Below are 17522 nucleotides of genomic sequence, written 5' to 3' on the forward strand. Positions count from 1 at the left end.
AGACTCCTTGTTTGGGGCATCCAGCTGCTCTGGGGCTCTGTGGCTGCCCTTCCTTGGGGAAGACTAGAGGAAGGGCCCCAGGCCCAATGAGTTCTCTACAGGGAGCTTGCAGGGCCAGTGGGAGCTCATGTCTTGTGGGGGTGCCCCAGCAGTCTGCAGAGTTAGGGATGGCTGGAAGAATAGGAGGGAACAAGAAAGCATCTCCTCTTGTCACAATTACTTCCTTGGTAAGCTAGGTGACACAGCTAGCAGAGCTCTGGCCTCTGTGGGGTTTTACTAAAGGCTTTGAAGCACAGTATCCCCTAATGATACACACATCTCAGGCTTTTCCAAACTTTGGCGAGCCAACTTGAAGAAACCTGAATCTGTTTTCAGGCTATTTGCAGGATTTTCTGGGATTTTGAGACATCCTGGGAGAAGCTAATTCCAAGGATCCAGCCCTGGGGGCCCTGGGACGCAGGTGGACATGGGGCTGAGGGAGTTCTACATCTAATCCTACCCCAGCCTTGAGTCATGTGGGGACCTTGAAGCCAGCCTGCGGAAGCTACAGCTGCAGAGATAGTCTGGATGTGGTCCAAGGTCCTGGATAAGCCCAGGGAACAAGAGGTCTGATCTGCAGGCCACCTGGTGTGTGTTCCAAGGCTCAGAGAAAGCCGAGAAGAGGGGGAAGCTTTAAGGTAGAGGAACATTTAGAACCCAGGGAAGTGGAGAGCAGACCTCTTCAAGGACAGTGGGCATGGCCCCCAGGCTGTATGGGTAACTGAGTGGAGATGGACAGGATTACAGAGGTAGGGAGTGAGTTGGAGGGGTAGGTATGCACAGCCCAGAGCTGCCTGCTAGGCAGGAATGTGGCTCATCTTGCTCAGGAGAGGAGGAAACAGTCTGTACATTGTTAGAAGGGGACCTGTGAGGGCAGGAGCTATGGCCTGAGATGAGACAGAAAGTATCAGACAAGGAGGCTGAGATGGTGGGGGGAGGAAGAGCAGAGGCAGTTTCTTCTCCTTTCGGACCCAGACCTGTTGAATCTGAACTGCAGAGCTCAGGCATCTTATCTTGGTTGGGGCCAAGTACTGCAGTGAGGGCAGAGATGTGGGCATAATCAGGGAGTGTTGGAGGAGAGAGCCTCAGGCTGGACCACACTCCTTAGGGGCAGAAAAGGTCTCAGGGTCCCCACCAAGGGGGCAATGATCTGGCATCCTTGACCATGGTGATGAATCGAGGTGTTGTGAATGTAATTTCTAGACCCCCCACCATGCATTTGACACAGACCAGCACCAACTACTGGATGTGGTCCAAGGTCCTGGATACGCCCAGGGAACAAGAAGTCTGATCTGCAGGCTACTTGGTGTGTGTTCCAGTGCTCAGAGAAGGCAGAGAAGAGGGGGAAGCCTTAAAGTAGAGGAACATGTAGAACCCAGGGAAGTGGGGAGCAGAGCTCTTCAAGGACAGTGGGCATGGCCACCAGGCTGTATGGGTTACTGAGTGGAGATGGATGGGATTTCAGGCCAGAAAGGAGGCTGGAGCAAGAAAACTCTACAAGCAGTACAGCGTGCCCTGACCCAGAAATCCACATTGCCCTTGGGGCACAGTTTCCCTTTCCAGTGTAAACTCACTTTTTCTTTCCTCTTTTAAGACTTTATTTTATACCTATTATACCACAGCATGTTTTAAGCACTGACATAGAACTCCCTAATAAGATAAAACAAAAACAAAAAAGCTTATCTTATTAGCAACAAGATACACCATCTTACTGTCTTCAAACGTGATCACATGCTATAATCTGACAAGCATTCATGAGACAATCTGCAGACTAGTTTTAACAGACAAAGAGCTTTAAGCAGAAATGATGATTCTAAATTGTTTATTAGGTATGAATTTTACAAACATTACTTATATGAGTGGTAACAGTGGAGCTGGAGAGTACTGGGCCTTTTCTAAACTGCATGGGAGGAATCACCCATAGCTTGGTGGAACTTAGAGCCCTTTCCAAGGCCATGGCTCTTCCAGCCTACAGATGTCAGCCCATGCATCTCCCTCTGCTTGTTGACTAGCCTGGTGAGCCACTGGGTGTCAGGATTTCTTCTGACAGCTTTATGGAATGGATCAATGAGGATAACCTCAAAAAAGTTGTATGTCAAACAAATCTTCACCAATCCAGGAAGAAATCAGGACTTTTGGAGCCCCACAATGGCGTCCAGCTCACTCCTGGGCAACAGACTGAAGGCTTCAAGCAAACTTTAGCTAGTTAACACCATAATGGACAGGCTTGCCAAAGGTTGCACCCTTAGGAACTGGATGTTTGTCTCTACCACAGTGCACACAATTCCTATACAGAGTGGCCTTAAAGTTCATGTGCAATTTAAATTTAAAATTGCACATGAAATTTATGGCCATCCTGTCCTTGCTTAGCCTTATATACTAGTCTGCTTGCTTGATTTGGCCAGGTGGGGCTGGGAGCCCCGTGGAGTGCAGAGAGCTGGTGGTACTGCCAGCAGCAGACTCTCAGAAGAAAGCGCATCATGGCAGACTGCTTCTTCCTCCACAGCTCCAGGATGTACTTGTATGCACCCATCTTGGCTTACCCAATGGCTACCACCAGACAGAAAAGGGACCAGAGTAAACTTTCTTCCGAGGATGCCAGTATTCTATCTGCACCTTCTCAGCCATCTTTCTTTCCATAACAGACTCAACTGCTCAAACCCTTCCTCTTTTCCCAATTGCACTGTCTGCCCTGTCTTGCTAAGAAGTTATTCAAAACTGAAAAAATAAGGCAAAAGAAGAAATATGTCTCCTTTCAATATCATGCTGGAGTTTGATCCAAAGACCTATCTGAAGGCTCTTTAATTACCTTTTCTCGGCTCGCCATTTAACTAGTTCATCAGGACCAAGCGTAGTGAGTTCTAATGTTCTACAGCACTAGAAGGTAGCAATAATGAACAATTTATTGCACATTTTCTAATAGCTAGAAGAGCCAAATTTGAATTTTCTTAACACAAAGGAATGACAAATGTTTGAGGTATTACCCATGCTAATTACCCTGATTTGATCATTACACATTATATACATGTATAGAAATATCACACTGCCTCCCATAAATATGTACAATTCTTATGTGTCAATTAAAAATAATATTAAAAGCAAAAACAAAATAATAAGGACGTACAGTTGCAGAAGTTACTTTCATGGAGAGTATGGTTGTGGCAAGACATAGACCAATTTGTTTTCCTTGTAACCTGGTAGCTGTCTTGTTTTTCTCCAATAACTGCAAATACTTGAGATGGTATTGAGCCAGGCTTTCAATCTGCTGTTCCTTCATTAATGAGTTAAATAAATCTTTGACAGATGTTTATTCTCTGTTTTTATGCACTCATGTTTTTAACACTTTGGAAATTTGATAGATTTAGAGCAGTGATTTTTCAACGGAGGTGCTGCAGCACCCTAGTATCCCATGAAAGGCTCTTAGATGTGCTGCAAAAATTTTTAAAGATCATTAATTGAATTATTTTCCAAAGAAGTTCAAAGCAATTAAGCATATTCTTTTTTTCTTAATTCATTTTTTTTGATCAACATAATTTAAGTGTGCCCTGGAAGTTTAAGTACAGGTTCAAGTGTGCTGTGAGGCAAAAAAGGTTGAAAAACACTGATTTAGAGACTGTCCCACACAAAGAACCATACAGGCTCACCTGCTGGAGCTGATTCAACTGTGTTGCCTGAGAAGAGCCCCCTTGTGCCAGATAAGCCCAGATGCAACCTTTCTTGGTTCCCGGAGTAAGTTCTTAAGAAGCAATAGAATGCTTTCTTTTTGGACTCTTGGATTCTCTAGGGTTTTGTTTGTTTGTTTCAAATTCTCATCCTGTGTTTTTGTTTCTCATAGCTGGCCAAGCCCATCATTCTGTATAAGCTGCAGTCTCATCTCAGACATAGCAGGGGCTGAGATCTTGGATCACAAGCTGGTCTTGCTAAGAGTTGGAATTCGTGTTGTGTATCAGAAATTTGTGGTCTAGACTGGCAGTCCCCGACCATTTTGGCATCAGGGACCAGTTTCATGGAAGACAATTTTTCCATGGACCAGCAGCGGTCAGGAATAGAGGTGGGCATTAGATTCTCATAAGGAGTACACAATCTAGATCCCTCACAGGAACAGTTTACAGTAGGGTTTGGACCCCTATGAGACTCTAATGCTGCTGCTGATCTGACAGGAGGCAGAGATCAGGCAGTGATGCTAATGATGGGGAGCGGCTGTAAACACAGACGAAGCTCAGCTCACTCACCTGCTGCTCACCTCCTGCTGTGCAATCTGGTTTCTCACAGACCACAGGCCAGTACCAGTCCACAGCCTGTGGGTTGGGGACCACAGGTCTAGGCCACACTGTGACCAGGTTTAATGGGCACTTAATCATTAGTCTGGTCTCAGCTGCACAATTGAGAGAACTCCCTGTGTCTATGTGACTCTGGCTTATGCACAGCTGAGGAATTAACCCCCTTGCTGAGAGCAGGGATCAGGAATCTGGCTTGTTTCCTGATGGGAGAATCTGGTTTGTTCGTCTGTTTTGTTGTTTGTCTCTTTGGAGTCAAAGAGATTAAGAAAGGATTTCAGGCCTGCTGGAAAGGACAGCTCTTGGAAATCTAGACAGGTGAGTCATTGTTTCTGTGCCGGGTTTTGACCTATAGCTCAGACTATAAAACTGAATGATCTGTGAGCTCTCTGTGGGTCTGTGAGTCCGTAATTGAGGGCAACCTCATTCTCTCATTGCATCCAGGTGAAATATATTCTGGCCTCTAGAAGGATATTAATAAACTAGAATATTAATTTTGTCAAAGTAAAGAACTTCTATTCTGGAAGTTCTAGAATTTAAAGTGCTTGCTTATGCTCAATATTCCTAAAATTCTAGAAAAACAAAGACACTGAACTTCTAATACTTTAGATGTGTTGGTATCTTACGAAAAGGAAAAGGCCTCATAAAAACTGCTAGTTCAGAATTGTTTCACATTTGTGTGAGTAGAATTATTCAACAAATTAAATTGGTTTGAAGAACAACTAAATGTCTTTTCGATGATTTTACAAAAGTGGAATACTGTATGATACAATAATATATTTTACTTTATTTGAAGATTTGCATTTGTTTTCCCATGAAAAGACTAATTATAATGTAAACTAAGCCTTTTGGTAAATTGGTTTGCAGATCAGATAAAATAACATTACTTCTATGTAATGTTTAAAATTAAGAAAATGTGAAATTCTGTGTTCAACTTATATGAATTATAGTTCTGATAATTTTTATATCAATAATACTAGCTTGTAGTGTATCAGCTTAAATGCAATTCTACAAATTCTCAGTTAACTTAAAATCTAAGACTATTATTAAATCGAGGTAATTAATGGACAAGTTTAAATATCTTAAAAATTTTTAGATAAGGTAGACTATTGAAATGTTGGTCCAGCTGTATTTTACAATATATGACCTTCTTTTTACAAGGCTAAAATTAGACTTTTCACCAATATGATATTGTTAGCAGCTGTGACACATTAACAATAATCATTCAGTTTTACTCAACAGGTAGTTTTTGCTTTCCCTCATGTGTGCCTGCAATTTCTATAATATTGAGGTTAGCAATTGGATCTTTAATAAAGAAGGATAGTCTTGAAACTTTAGTGGAGAATCCCATGGCATGTATAGCTGATCCTTGAACAACATGAGTTTGAACCATACAAGCGCACTCACACACAGATTTCTGCCCCCACCACTCCAGAGGGCAAGGCCAACCAATCTCTCCTTCCTCCTCATGTGAAAATGATGAGGATGGAGACCTTTATGATGATTCACTTACACATGATGAGTAGTAAATTTATTTTCTCTTCCTTATGATTTTCTTTTCTCTAGTTTATTATAAGAATACAATATATAATACATATGCCACAGAATATAAGTATTTGTCAACTGTTTATGTTATCGATAGGGCTGGTATGGGGTGATCAAAAATTATACTTGTAGATTATTTGTGATCACCAGATCTATCCCAGACTTGGAAATGAGGCAAAGAAAGGCTAATGTGCTTCCCCAGGAGCATAGACAGGCCCACCTGCAACCCACTGAATGTTTGTGTCCCTCAAACTCGTGTGTTGAAATCCTAATCTCCAGTGCAATGGTATTAAGAGCTGGGGACTTTGGGGTGTGATTAAGTTGTAAGAGAAGAGCCCTCATGGATGGAATTAGTGTTCTTCAAAAAGAGGTCCTAAGTACTCTTCTGCCTCTTCCTTTATGTAAGTAGACAGTGAGAAGTTGGACCTTTACAAAACTGGAAAGTGGACCCTCCACAGATACTGATTCTTTTGGCACCACCTTGACCTTGGACTTTCCAGCCTTCAGAACTGTAAGAAATAAATCCTGTTGTTTATAAGCCACCCAGGCTATTGCATCCTGTTATAGCAGCCCCCAAAGGCTAAAACACCACAGAAAGATTATTTAATCATCTGTGGGGTTTCCTTGTGTTTGGCTTACTATTTTACTGTTGATTAGAACTTATACTCTATGAAATTTACTGTTAACTGATTGATTTTTGCCTGGTCAAGATCTAAATTATTTCTATATAGTAAAAATATGCCTAAATGTCACAATTTTATTGTCTATTAGGACATGAACTACTTTTGAAGCTAACCCAGTCATCTTGTTCCAAAATTCTTCCTTCTGTTTTATGAATTCTATGATTCTTTGTACTTTTGTGGTACCAAATGTAATGTCTCCTTTTTCAGTTCTGATTTTATTTATTGGAATCAACTCTGTTTCTTTGTTAGTCTAGCAAAGGATTTGTCAATTTTGTTTAGTTTTTCAGAAAACAAATTCTTAGTTTTTTTAAAAATCTTTTTTGTTGTTTTCCTAGTCTCTTTTTTGTTTGTTTCTGCTCAGTTAACTAAGAAACTAGGAAACTAAGACTGAAAGAGGCTCAGTTGTTCAGGTAGATATGATGCAAATATTTCAATGTATTGTCTGACCATTTATTAACATAATGCCTATTCTGTACAAGCATCTTTTTATTTAAATGCATCTTCTTGCATGTCCAAATCTTTGATGATAAGTTCTCAAGGCTGTTGGTATTACATATATGACTTTTTCCCCCTGCATCTTTGATGCTTCTCTGGAGGTGAGTAGGTGCCCTGCAAGAGATTCTTGATGGGAATGTATCAAAGGAAGAAATGTTTCTGGAAGCAGATCTTCTGGAAAATGCCAGAGAAAGCTGTTCAGAGGTCAGAAGGTGACTTTTCTTCTGTCTGAAACTGCTTTAAAGAAATCTCACTCCCTGGGGGAATGATTCAGTACATGTTTGCCTTTAAGCCCTCTCCAGATGCTTCCCCAAAGCTCTGCATGGGGAGGTATTATCAGAGTCACCACCTCTGAAGATTTTTGCTTGTAGCAAGAATTTTTGTTACTTTTGGCAGATATATCTAGAGAACAGCCAAGAAAGGATGTGACATAAATTCAATAATTTAGTTCTGAAAACCCCACGGTTTCAGTGCCGGTCATTTCTTGTTAGAGCTCTGTTTTTCCTTTTTGGTTGTAACTACTGGACTTCCAGGGGATTATTCCTTCTTTGAATAAGCAAATTTTCAAAGCCAAATTTTAAGTCTTTCCTGATTTAAAGAAAAATAAAACAATGAAAGGAGAGTGGGCTTGGCTTTGAATAGTAGCCAGGAACACTACACAAAAAGACAACTATTATTAAACTTCCCAACAAAGCAACACTTTTGGAAAAATAATTTTTTTTTAATGGAGAAGAATGTAACACTTTTATGGAACTTTTACTCAGAGGCTCTCAGAAACATAGTTTTGACTTTTAGAGAAGGTGAGAATGGTGCACTCTGGGGATTAGATTCTTCTTTCTAAAGTAAATTTGGAACTGAGGTTAGAAATGTATATATGCAGTAAGGCATCTTGACTCAGTCTTCCTTGAAGGGACCTCATGGTGAAATGAGCAGAGTGTTGGATTTATAATTAGGATCTTGGCTCACTTAAGTTTTGGCCCCGAGTGACGTAGGGGAAGTTGCTACGTGGTTGCTGGTAGGATGAGGTAATTGTGCCAAACCCACCACGATGTTGTGTGAATAAATTAAACGAGATTAGCTAGTATTTTAATACTCGCTATTTTTAATAATACTAGCTATTTTTAATAATAGCTATCATTATTATTATTATTTTTTTTTTTTGAGAGCTATGTGCCAGCCCTGGCTCGAACACTTCACATGTATTTTATCAATTAATCCTTACAACAACTCTATGATGCAGGAACTATTTTTCTTCACCATCTTACAGATACAGAAACTGTATCACACAGAGGTTAAGTCACCTGCTCTAGGTCTCATAGTTAGTGATAGAACCAGTGGTCAAACCTGGGCAGTGAAAGATAAGTGGTCCTCAGACCAATAAAGAAATGAAGGTATCCTTAGCCAAATAAAGAAAGGTTCTAGAAAGAGGGTATGAGATTTGCAAACAACACAACACAATAAAAATGGCATCGGGAAAGAACACTGTAGGTTCAGGAAATTGCAAGTAATTGAGTAGTTGCAACACAGATGCAGGTAGAGGTAGAGAGGGAGCTGGAGTTGGAGGGTGAGTTTCCAAGGCATTTATGCTTTATATTTTAGTGGTAAAGAAGCAAAGCTGCTTACACCAACTCTGAGGAGAATCCTGGTAACTCTTGCTTCTGCTCAGGGTAACACATCTTGTATAAAAGTAGTCCTCAACCTTTCTGGCACCAGAGACCTGTTTCATGGAAGGCATTTCTCCATGGACTGTGGGGAAAGGGTTGTTTGGGGATGACTCAAGCATATTACATTTACTGTGCACTTTATTTCTATTATTATTACATTGTTACATTACATTATTATATTATCTACTTAATTCTTATATTCACATGAGGAGTGCACAACCTAAACTCTCCCATGCTCACTTTATAGTAGGGTTCACGTTCCTATGAGAATCTAATATCCCTGCTGATGTGACAGGCAGTGAAGCTCAGGTGGTGATATGAGCAATGGAGAATGGCTGTAAATACAGATGAAGTTTAGCTCGCTACTGCTCAACTCCTGCTGTGCAGTCCTGTTTCTAATAGGCCATGGAGCAGTGCTGGTCTGCAGTCCAGGCATTAGAGACCACAGTTGTATAAGGCAGAAGATCATATCTTCGTAGTAGTCTCATTCACTGATGAGATTAGTGGAGTAACACCATGCTTACAAATTTGATCCAGATATGGGAAAAAAGAACAATGTCAAGATTCCTCTCAGTACTGTGTGTAAGGGAAAGGTGGAGTCTCAAAGCAAGTGACTGTTTGCATAGAAAGCCTCTGAGAGGCACCAAAAGTTAGGCCTAAGGTAGTTTGGGGAAATGTAGAAAGAAAAACCTCTCTACATAAATCTTATGATTGGAAGCAATCTGCTAGCAGAAAGGACAAGAGTTCCAATAAAATAGTGGGCGACTAGGGACAAAAGAGAGGTAGAATTAGGAAATGATTCCCGTGTGGGAATGGCAGAGATGCATTAGCACACAAGTTCCCATTTTGGTCTGATGTCATTGCCTCAAGAGTCATACCACCCTTCTCCCTTCAGCCAAACCTCCAGGAAAACTCTACTACATACAGATGCTTCTGCTGGGGACACCTGGGGAAATTAATGGTTAGGTTAGTGCAGAGGAGTGGTGGGCAGGAGAGTTATCTACAGACACAGATAAGATTGAGACTTCTGTTAAAGCAGGAAATGAGCACCCACTGGTGACCAGGAGAAATATCAGCATGGGGCCAGCTGGCAATGAGCACTGGATTTCCATCACTCTGAGATGCAAGCTTGAGACATTTTTATTTACATACCAAAGGTCAGGGTGACTTCCCTCATCTAGAAGACTGGAAAACAGACACCCAAGGGGATTGATACTGGGTTAGGTTTTGAGGGCAGCATTTTAAGCCTGGGTGAAGCCAACACTAGATTTGCATATTGACAAGTTTACTGTGGCCACAGTATGAAGGATGAGTTCAGGAAAAGCAGTTCAGAGACCAGAAGAGCCTATTAAATCCAATAATTCAAGCAAGAAATCATGAAGTGGCTCATTACGCCACTAACATGGAGAATAGAGATGAAAGGGCATTGTTCAAAATAGTTAAGAGGCAGTATTTCAACAAGCTGATGATAGATTGGCTGTTGAGATGGGAGAAGGACAGAGGGATAACAGGTGATCTCAAATTTCTGACTTGGCCAAGTAAGAGAATTTGAATTTTACTCACTGAGATGAGGAAGATCAGATTTGTTGAGGAAGAGTGTCAATTTCTTTGGTGGCCAAAGAGTGGGGCTATGAGAGGCAAGGTAGAAAAAAATATCTTGGGATGGACTGGATTAGGTTAGCAAGCCCAAAGTATCCAAGGGAAAGGAAATCCTAATTAAAGTTGAACTAGGTTACCAAGCCCAAACTATCCATGAGAAAGGAAATCTTGATTAAGTTTTGCATATTAAGGGATAAGTCCTAAATGTAATTTTTCATAGCCAATAACAGCCTATTAGAATGTGGTTGCTAAATTTTCACTGTAGAACATAAAATTACCAATGCATTGTTAGAGAACTGTCAGCTCTTTGCTATTAATCCCCTAGGAAGGAGACCTGATAATAGGAGGAAATGGCATTAAAAATTACAAGTGAACCAGCCAGGCACAGTGGCTCAGACCTGTACTCCTAACTCTGGGAGGCCAAGGCAGAAGGATCCCTTAAGCTCAGGAGTTTGTGACTAGCCTGGTCAAGAGTGAGACCCTGTCACTACAAAAACTAGAAAAAAGCAGCCAGGCATTGGTGGGCAACTATGGCCCCAGCTATCTGGGAGGCTGAGGCAAGAGGATTGTTTGAACCCAGGAATTTGAGATTGCTGTGAGGTAAGCTGATGCCACAGCACTCTAGCCAGAATAATATGAATCCTTCAACCTGGAATTCTCTTCCTTTGCATTTTCCACTTATTTATTTATTTATTTACTTATCTATTGTCTGCAAACTCATTCTTCTCTTTAGATTCAACTTGAGTTCTAGCTCCCTTGGAAAACTGCAAAGCACTAAAGTTTCCCCAAACACATATCCCACAGAGACAGGCAGGTGAACTAGGATAGCCAATTAAAATAACCCAGCCCCTCCCCCTTTTCTTTTTTTCACCCACCCAGTGACTGATTCAGGAATAAGTTTGTGTCTCAAGCAGTACCAGTCAAATCCTTCCATTTGGTTGTCTCTAGGGAGGTCAGAAGAGCACAGCTGTCTTTCTGCTGGGTTTCCTAAACACTGAGGGGAGGAATCTGTGGTTGCTGGGTGCCACTTTGTCCCCTCTGGTGAGAGCTTAAAGCAAACTGTATCTTTCTAGTTAGTATAATTTTCCAGGTGTGTTAGCCAATAAAATTCATCTTCTCTTCCTTTTTCATTTTCTTAACATAGCTTGAGGTTTTTCTTCTCGTTTGCAAGCAAGAGAAACTTAGGCAAGTTTTCCCAGTATCCCCAGACTACGTTAGCGGTCCTATCATTTATGCCTCTGCTGCTATGTTGATATATAATTCACATACCACATGTTTCATTCTTTTAAACACAATGTAGTGGTTTTCATATGTTCACCGAGTTATACAACCATTGCCATGAGTTAATTTTAGAACATTTTCATGATCCCAAAAAGCATTAGCAGTCATTCTCCATTCCCTCCCTGGGAAACCACTAACCTCTATGTCTATATGGATTTGCCTACTCTGGACATTTTGTACAAATGGAATCATAAAATAAATACGTGGCCTTTGTGTCTGGAGTCTTTCATTTTGCATGATGTTTTGAAGGCTTATCCATGTTACTATAGCACATATCATTTCATCTTTTATTCTGCTGGCTAAATATTCCCCATTTTGGTCATCTATTCATCAGTTGATGGACATTTGGGTTGTCACCATTTTTCAGCTATTTTGAATAATGATACTCCAAACATTTGAACTCAAGTTTTTGTGTGGACATGTGTTTCACTTCTCTTAGGTCTATACCTACGAGTGGAATTTCTGGATCATATGGTAAATCTGTTTAACCTTTTCAGGAATGGCAAAACCCTTTTCCAAAGTAGCTGCCCCATTTTACATCCCCACTGGTAATTTATGAGGATTTCAGTTTCTCCGTATCTTCACCATCACTTTTCATTAGCTGTCTTTTTTATTATGCCATCTGAAATGATGTGACATGGTATCCCCTTGTGGTTTTTCTGAGGATGTCAAGCATCTTCTCATGTGCTTGTTGGCCATTTTAGACAGACATTTTTGAAGAAATGTCTATTTCAATTCTATCACTGTCTTTTAGTTGGGTTATGTGTCCTTTTGTTGTTGGGTTGTAAGAATTCTTAATGTATTCTGGATACAAATCTCTTATCAGATACATTATGGGCAAATATATAGAATATTTTCCTATTCTGTAGGTTGTTTGTCTAAACTTTCTTATGGTGTTCCTTGAAGCACAAGAGTGTTTAATTTTGATGGAGTCCAATTTATCTATTTTTCTTTTGTCACTTATGCTTTTGATATTATAGCTGAGAACCCATTGCCTTATCTATAATCATACAGATTTATAAGATTTGACACTTAAACTTTTGATTTATACCTGAGAACCCACTGCCTTATCCAAGATCACAAAGATTTGTCAGACTTGCCTTAATTAAGCCACCTACTTTTCTCGAGCTTCCATTTCTCACCAAGAAAATAAGCACAATAAAGATACCCTCATACAACTGTGACATGCCAAGTGCAGTGATTAGATCATCTATTGAAAAGAGCTCCAGGAGAGCAGGAATTTTTGCCCATTTAAGCTACTATTGTATCCCACATGCCTGGAATTATATCTGGCACATAGTAAGCATTTACTACATATTCATTGAATTAATTAAATAAGTAGACACATCAAATCTTTGAAAGTTTTCACAGATGGACAACTTCAGTCCACAGGGTGTAGTCATTTGTGAAAGGGAATAAGTGAAGATTACGTTAGTGCAAATTATAAAAGATCTAATTGTTGACCTTTTCCATACTGATTTGGCAACAACAAAAAATATATTGGCACCATTACCCTGATATTTCTTTTTTTTTTTTTTTTTTTTTTGGTGTAAAAGTTGTTTTTTTTATTATGGCAGTAGGAGAAATTAATAAATTTTTATTCGAGGAATTTCACATGTGATTCTCCTTCTGCTGTCCATCTCAATGGCTGGAGTCACCGAAGATTTACCTTCAAGACAGCCCTTTTTAATGAACAGATCCTCAATCCACATTTGTCCTGTTAGCCCTACATAATAACAAAAGTTTATATCTCCAAAGATGATCATATAAAACAAGACTCCCTTAGCTCCACAAACCACCTATTTATTAGCTGTCCTGAACAGTTAGCAAGAGATCCAGGCATGCACTGTTTGTCAGGAACAATCACAGTTGCTTGCTTTGTATTTCCACTTGGACAGTGTCACATGCAGGCAACGGAGGGAAAACCAGTCTAATAAAGGGTTAATACAATGTCCCCAGTAGGTTGAGTGCTACCAAAGTAGCAGATAGAAAACCTAGTGGAAGTTTTTTTATGGTCATGTCCACAACCCTGATATTTCTTAATCTGAGTTCCATAGACCTTTACATAGAGCCAACAATTTATTTTGCTGACCTTTCTTATAATTTTTGGTGTAGGACATAATCTTAAAAACATGAACTGGGGGGCAGAGACAAGATGGCTGAGTGAAGCCAGCTTTCCACAGAGGCTCCTGTCCAGATGAAGAGTTAAAGGACAGAAATTTAGCAAGTAACCTGGTGGATTTGAGCTGCACCAAGAGAGAAGGTTGAAGAACGCACATCAACCTTGTGGAGGTGAGCTGTGACCCCAAGGATACAAACAAAAGGTACAAAATTCATCACCAAGCAGATGGGAGTCCCCTCCCCCATGAGAATGGCTCAGAGTGCCCCACAAAGAAACAAGCAGAGTTCAAAGGTCCTCCCACTACACTCCATGGGAGAGACCCTCTAAAAACTGGACATACCTCCCCTACTAGGGTGCCACGGCATTCTCCTGCTAGGCATAAAACTGTATAAAACTGTATATATTCTCTATCTGCAACTCTGAGCTCCCAGCATTCCCCTCCACTCTCACTCTGAGGTCTAGAGGCCTGTCCCCCAGGAGTCCAGATTCATGGGTGATTTCTCGAGGGATGTTCATTGCTGACTCTGCTGCAGCTGTTCAGTGCTGACTCTGGGGCACAGGAGTGAGGAGAGGACTGTGGGCTGAGAGGGAACCACACCGGAGCAGCAGTGCCCTGAGGCACAGAGCAGCAGCCGTCTTTTAGCAATAATAGGGCTCACTCCTGGATATTCCGAAGCCACACCCCTGGTCTCCCTGGGCAACCAGAGGAGGCCGGGCATCTACTCAGGTGGCAACCACCACAGAACAGATCTGGGATGGAAATGCAGGCCCCGTGACTAAAGGGTTTGACTGAGGCGGTACCGACCTGGGTGGAGGGAAGGAACTAGAAATGCACTCGCAGACTCAGGAAGTTCCCAGGGTGGGGGCTGACTCAGGAAGTTCCCAGGGCAGGGCTGACCCAGAGGACTGCTTTACTGAGCCTAAGACACACCTGGCCTTCAGGGGATCGTCAGCCTATAGACAAAGGAAGGCAGCAGGCTAGAACTGACAGGTAACCAAATACAAACCTGCAGGAGCTAAGATAGGGCCTGAGGCGCAGGCTCTGAGAACTCAAAACAGCTTCTCTTCTGCAGGGGAATTTAGCAGGGACAGAAACAAATTCCCACAAAGTTGTTCTGTTCTGTCAGTAACATCAATCAGGGGCGGGGCTGGAACTGAGTGAACACCCCCCAGCCTCCATCAAGCGCCCGAGGTTGTCAGGCCTCACCTCCTGATAGAGAGAGGCAGAGTGCAGTGGCCTAGCTGAGCAGAAATAGATTTCCTCGTGATTCAGGCAGCTGCAAACCCCTGAAGTATGTGTTCACTACAGGCAACTGGGTCAGCCAACTACGGGGCTATCGGTGACTGGGTGTGACATGGGTGCAAGGTGGGGTAGGAGGCATCAAACTTCCCAGACTGATCTATTTGCTGGGTGGCTCCTCCTGACACCATGCAGCACTGGAGCAAACCATATCAGATAGTCACCAGACCCCTGTGATCTAGTTGCCAGAGACCTTTTAAACTCTCCCACCTGAGACAGATGCTGACTGAGACAATTGATTTGGATCTTTTGAACTAAGCCAATTGCCCGAGGACTATTCAGGTGGTGCCCTGGGTGTGTGGTTGTAGGAAGGTTTGATTTTCCTTTTCCAATTGTTGCCTGTGGGGGGCGGGCTGACTTAATTGCTGGTATTTCTACACAGCTGAGACTTCAACCCAGAGTAACTGTTTCATTAGGGTCGAACAGAAACCAGCTGAAAACAAGACAGAACCACTCAGTCCCACCACACCAAACAGGTCCCCAGTTTCTCAGGCCATAGCACTGTACAGGTCCTTGACAAAGCTCCAGGGGGAAAAAATCAAACAGTGTAAAACAATCATGGGGCGGAATCAGCAGAAAAACTCTGGTAACATGAATAACCAGAATAGATCAACCCATCCCAAGGAATGATATGGCAGATGTAACTGAAGATCCCATTCATAAACAGCTGGCCGAGATGTCAGAAATCAAATTCAGAATTTGGATTGCAAACAAGATTAATAAAATGAAGGAAAATTTGGAATTAGTCAGAATTAGAAATTCGAGGAGAAATTCAAAAGTTGTCTCAAGAATTTAACGAATTTAAAGACAAAACCACCAAAGATTTTGACGCACTGAAGCAAGAACTTGCAGCCCTCAAAGATCTGAAAAATACAGTCGAATCCCTCAGTAACAGAGAGGAGCAAGCAGAAGAAAGGATTTCTGACATTCAAGACAAAGCCTTTGAATGCTCCCAAACTCTCAAAGAGGAAGAGAAATGGAGAGCAAAAATGGATCATTCTCTCAGAGAGCTCTGGGATAATTCGAAGAAGGCTAATATCCGCCTAATTGGAATCCCTGAAATTGATGAAGTGGCCTTGCTAGGCACAGAGACCCTTCTCCATGAAATTATGAAAGAGAATTTTCCAGAAATTCAGATAGCAGACAGTTTCAGAACCCCAGCATGACTCAATCCCAATAAGACATCCCCCAGGCATATCATAATTAACTTCACTAAAGTTAATATGAAGGAGAAAATTCTGAAAGCAGCCAGACATAAGAAATCCATTACCTACAAAGGGAAGAATCTTAGAATGACTGCAGATCTCTCTGCTGAAATTTTTCAAGCCAGAAGAGGGTGGTCATTGACTTTTAATCTCCTAAAACAAAATAACTTTCAACCCAGGATCCTGTATCCAGCTAAACTGACTTTCATTTATAATGGAGGAATTAAATACTTTAATTACATTTACATGTTGAAGAAATTTGCCATAACCAAACCAGCTCTTCAGGAAATTCTCAGACCTGTCCTCCATAATGACCATCCCAATCCTCTATCATAAAAGTAAACTCACTCAGAAACTTTGATCAAACTCCAACTTCCACAGTGGCGAAAAAATTAAAAATGTCCACTGGACTTTTGAAAAACTCAATACCCAAAATTTTACCAGGCTTATCAATATTCTCCATTAATGTAACGGCTTAAACTGTCCTCTAAAGAGGCACAGGTTAGCTAACTGGATACAAAAACTCAGGCCAGATATTTGTTGCATACAAGAGTCATGTCTTACCTTAAAAGACAAATATAGACTCAGGGTGAAAGGATGGTCATCCATATTTCAGGCAAATGGTAATCAGGAAAAAGCAGGTGTTGCAATTTTATTTGCAGATACAATAGGCTTTAAACCAACAAAAGTAAGGAAGAATAAGAATGGTCACTTCATATTTGTTAAGGGTAATACTCAATATGATGAGATTTCAATTATTAATATCTATGCATTAAACCAGACTGCACCTCAATTTATAAGAGAAACTCTAACAGACATGAGCAACTTGATTTCCTCCAACACCATAAGAGTTGGAGATTTCAACACTCCTTTGGCAGTGTTGGATCGCTCTTCAAATAAGAAGCTGAGCAAAGAAATTTTAGATTTAAAACTATCCAACATTTGGATTTAGCAGACATCTATAGAACATTTCATCCCAAGAAAACTGAATACACATACTTCACATCAGCCCACAGAACATACCCCAAAATTGATCACATCTTAGGTCACAAGTCTAACCTCAGTAAGTTTAAAGGAATAGAAATTATTCCTTGCATCTTATTGGACCACCATGGAATAAAAGTTGAGCTCAGTAACAACAGGAATCTGCATACTCATACAAAAACATGGAAGTTAAATAACCTTATGCTGAATAAGGTTATTTAAGATCTTATATAATAAGATCTGCAAGATCCTAACAAACAGAATCCAGCAACACATCAAACAAATTATACATCATGACCAAGTTGGTCTTATCCCAGGGTCTAAGAGA

The 17522-nt window shown here is 41.1% G+C and overlaps 1 pseudogene; it reads right to left on the reverse strand.

Moving 5' to 3' along the window:
* Positions 1-1890: 1890 nt before the first annotated feature.
* Positions 1891-2572, reverse strand: LOC128572847 (60S ribosomal protein L15-like; annotated as a pseudogene).
* Positions 2573-17522: the final 14950 nt, after the last annotated feature.

This window comes from Nycticebus coucang, chromosome 20, assembly GCF_027406575.1.
Source record: "Nycticebus coucang isolate mNycCou1 chromosome 20, mNycCou1.pri, whole genome shotgun sequence".
In the NCBI taxonomy this organism is placed as follows: Eukaryota; Metazoa; Chordata; class Mammalia; order Primates; family Lorisidae; genus Nycticebus; species Nycticebus coucang.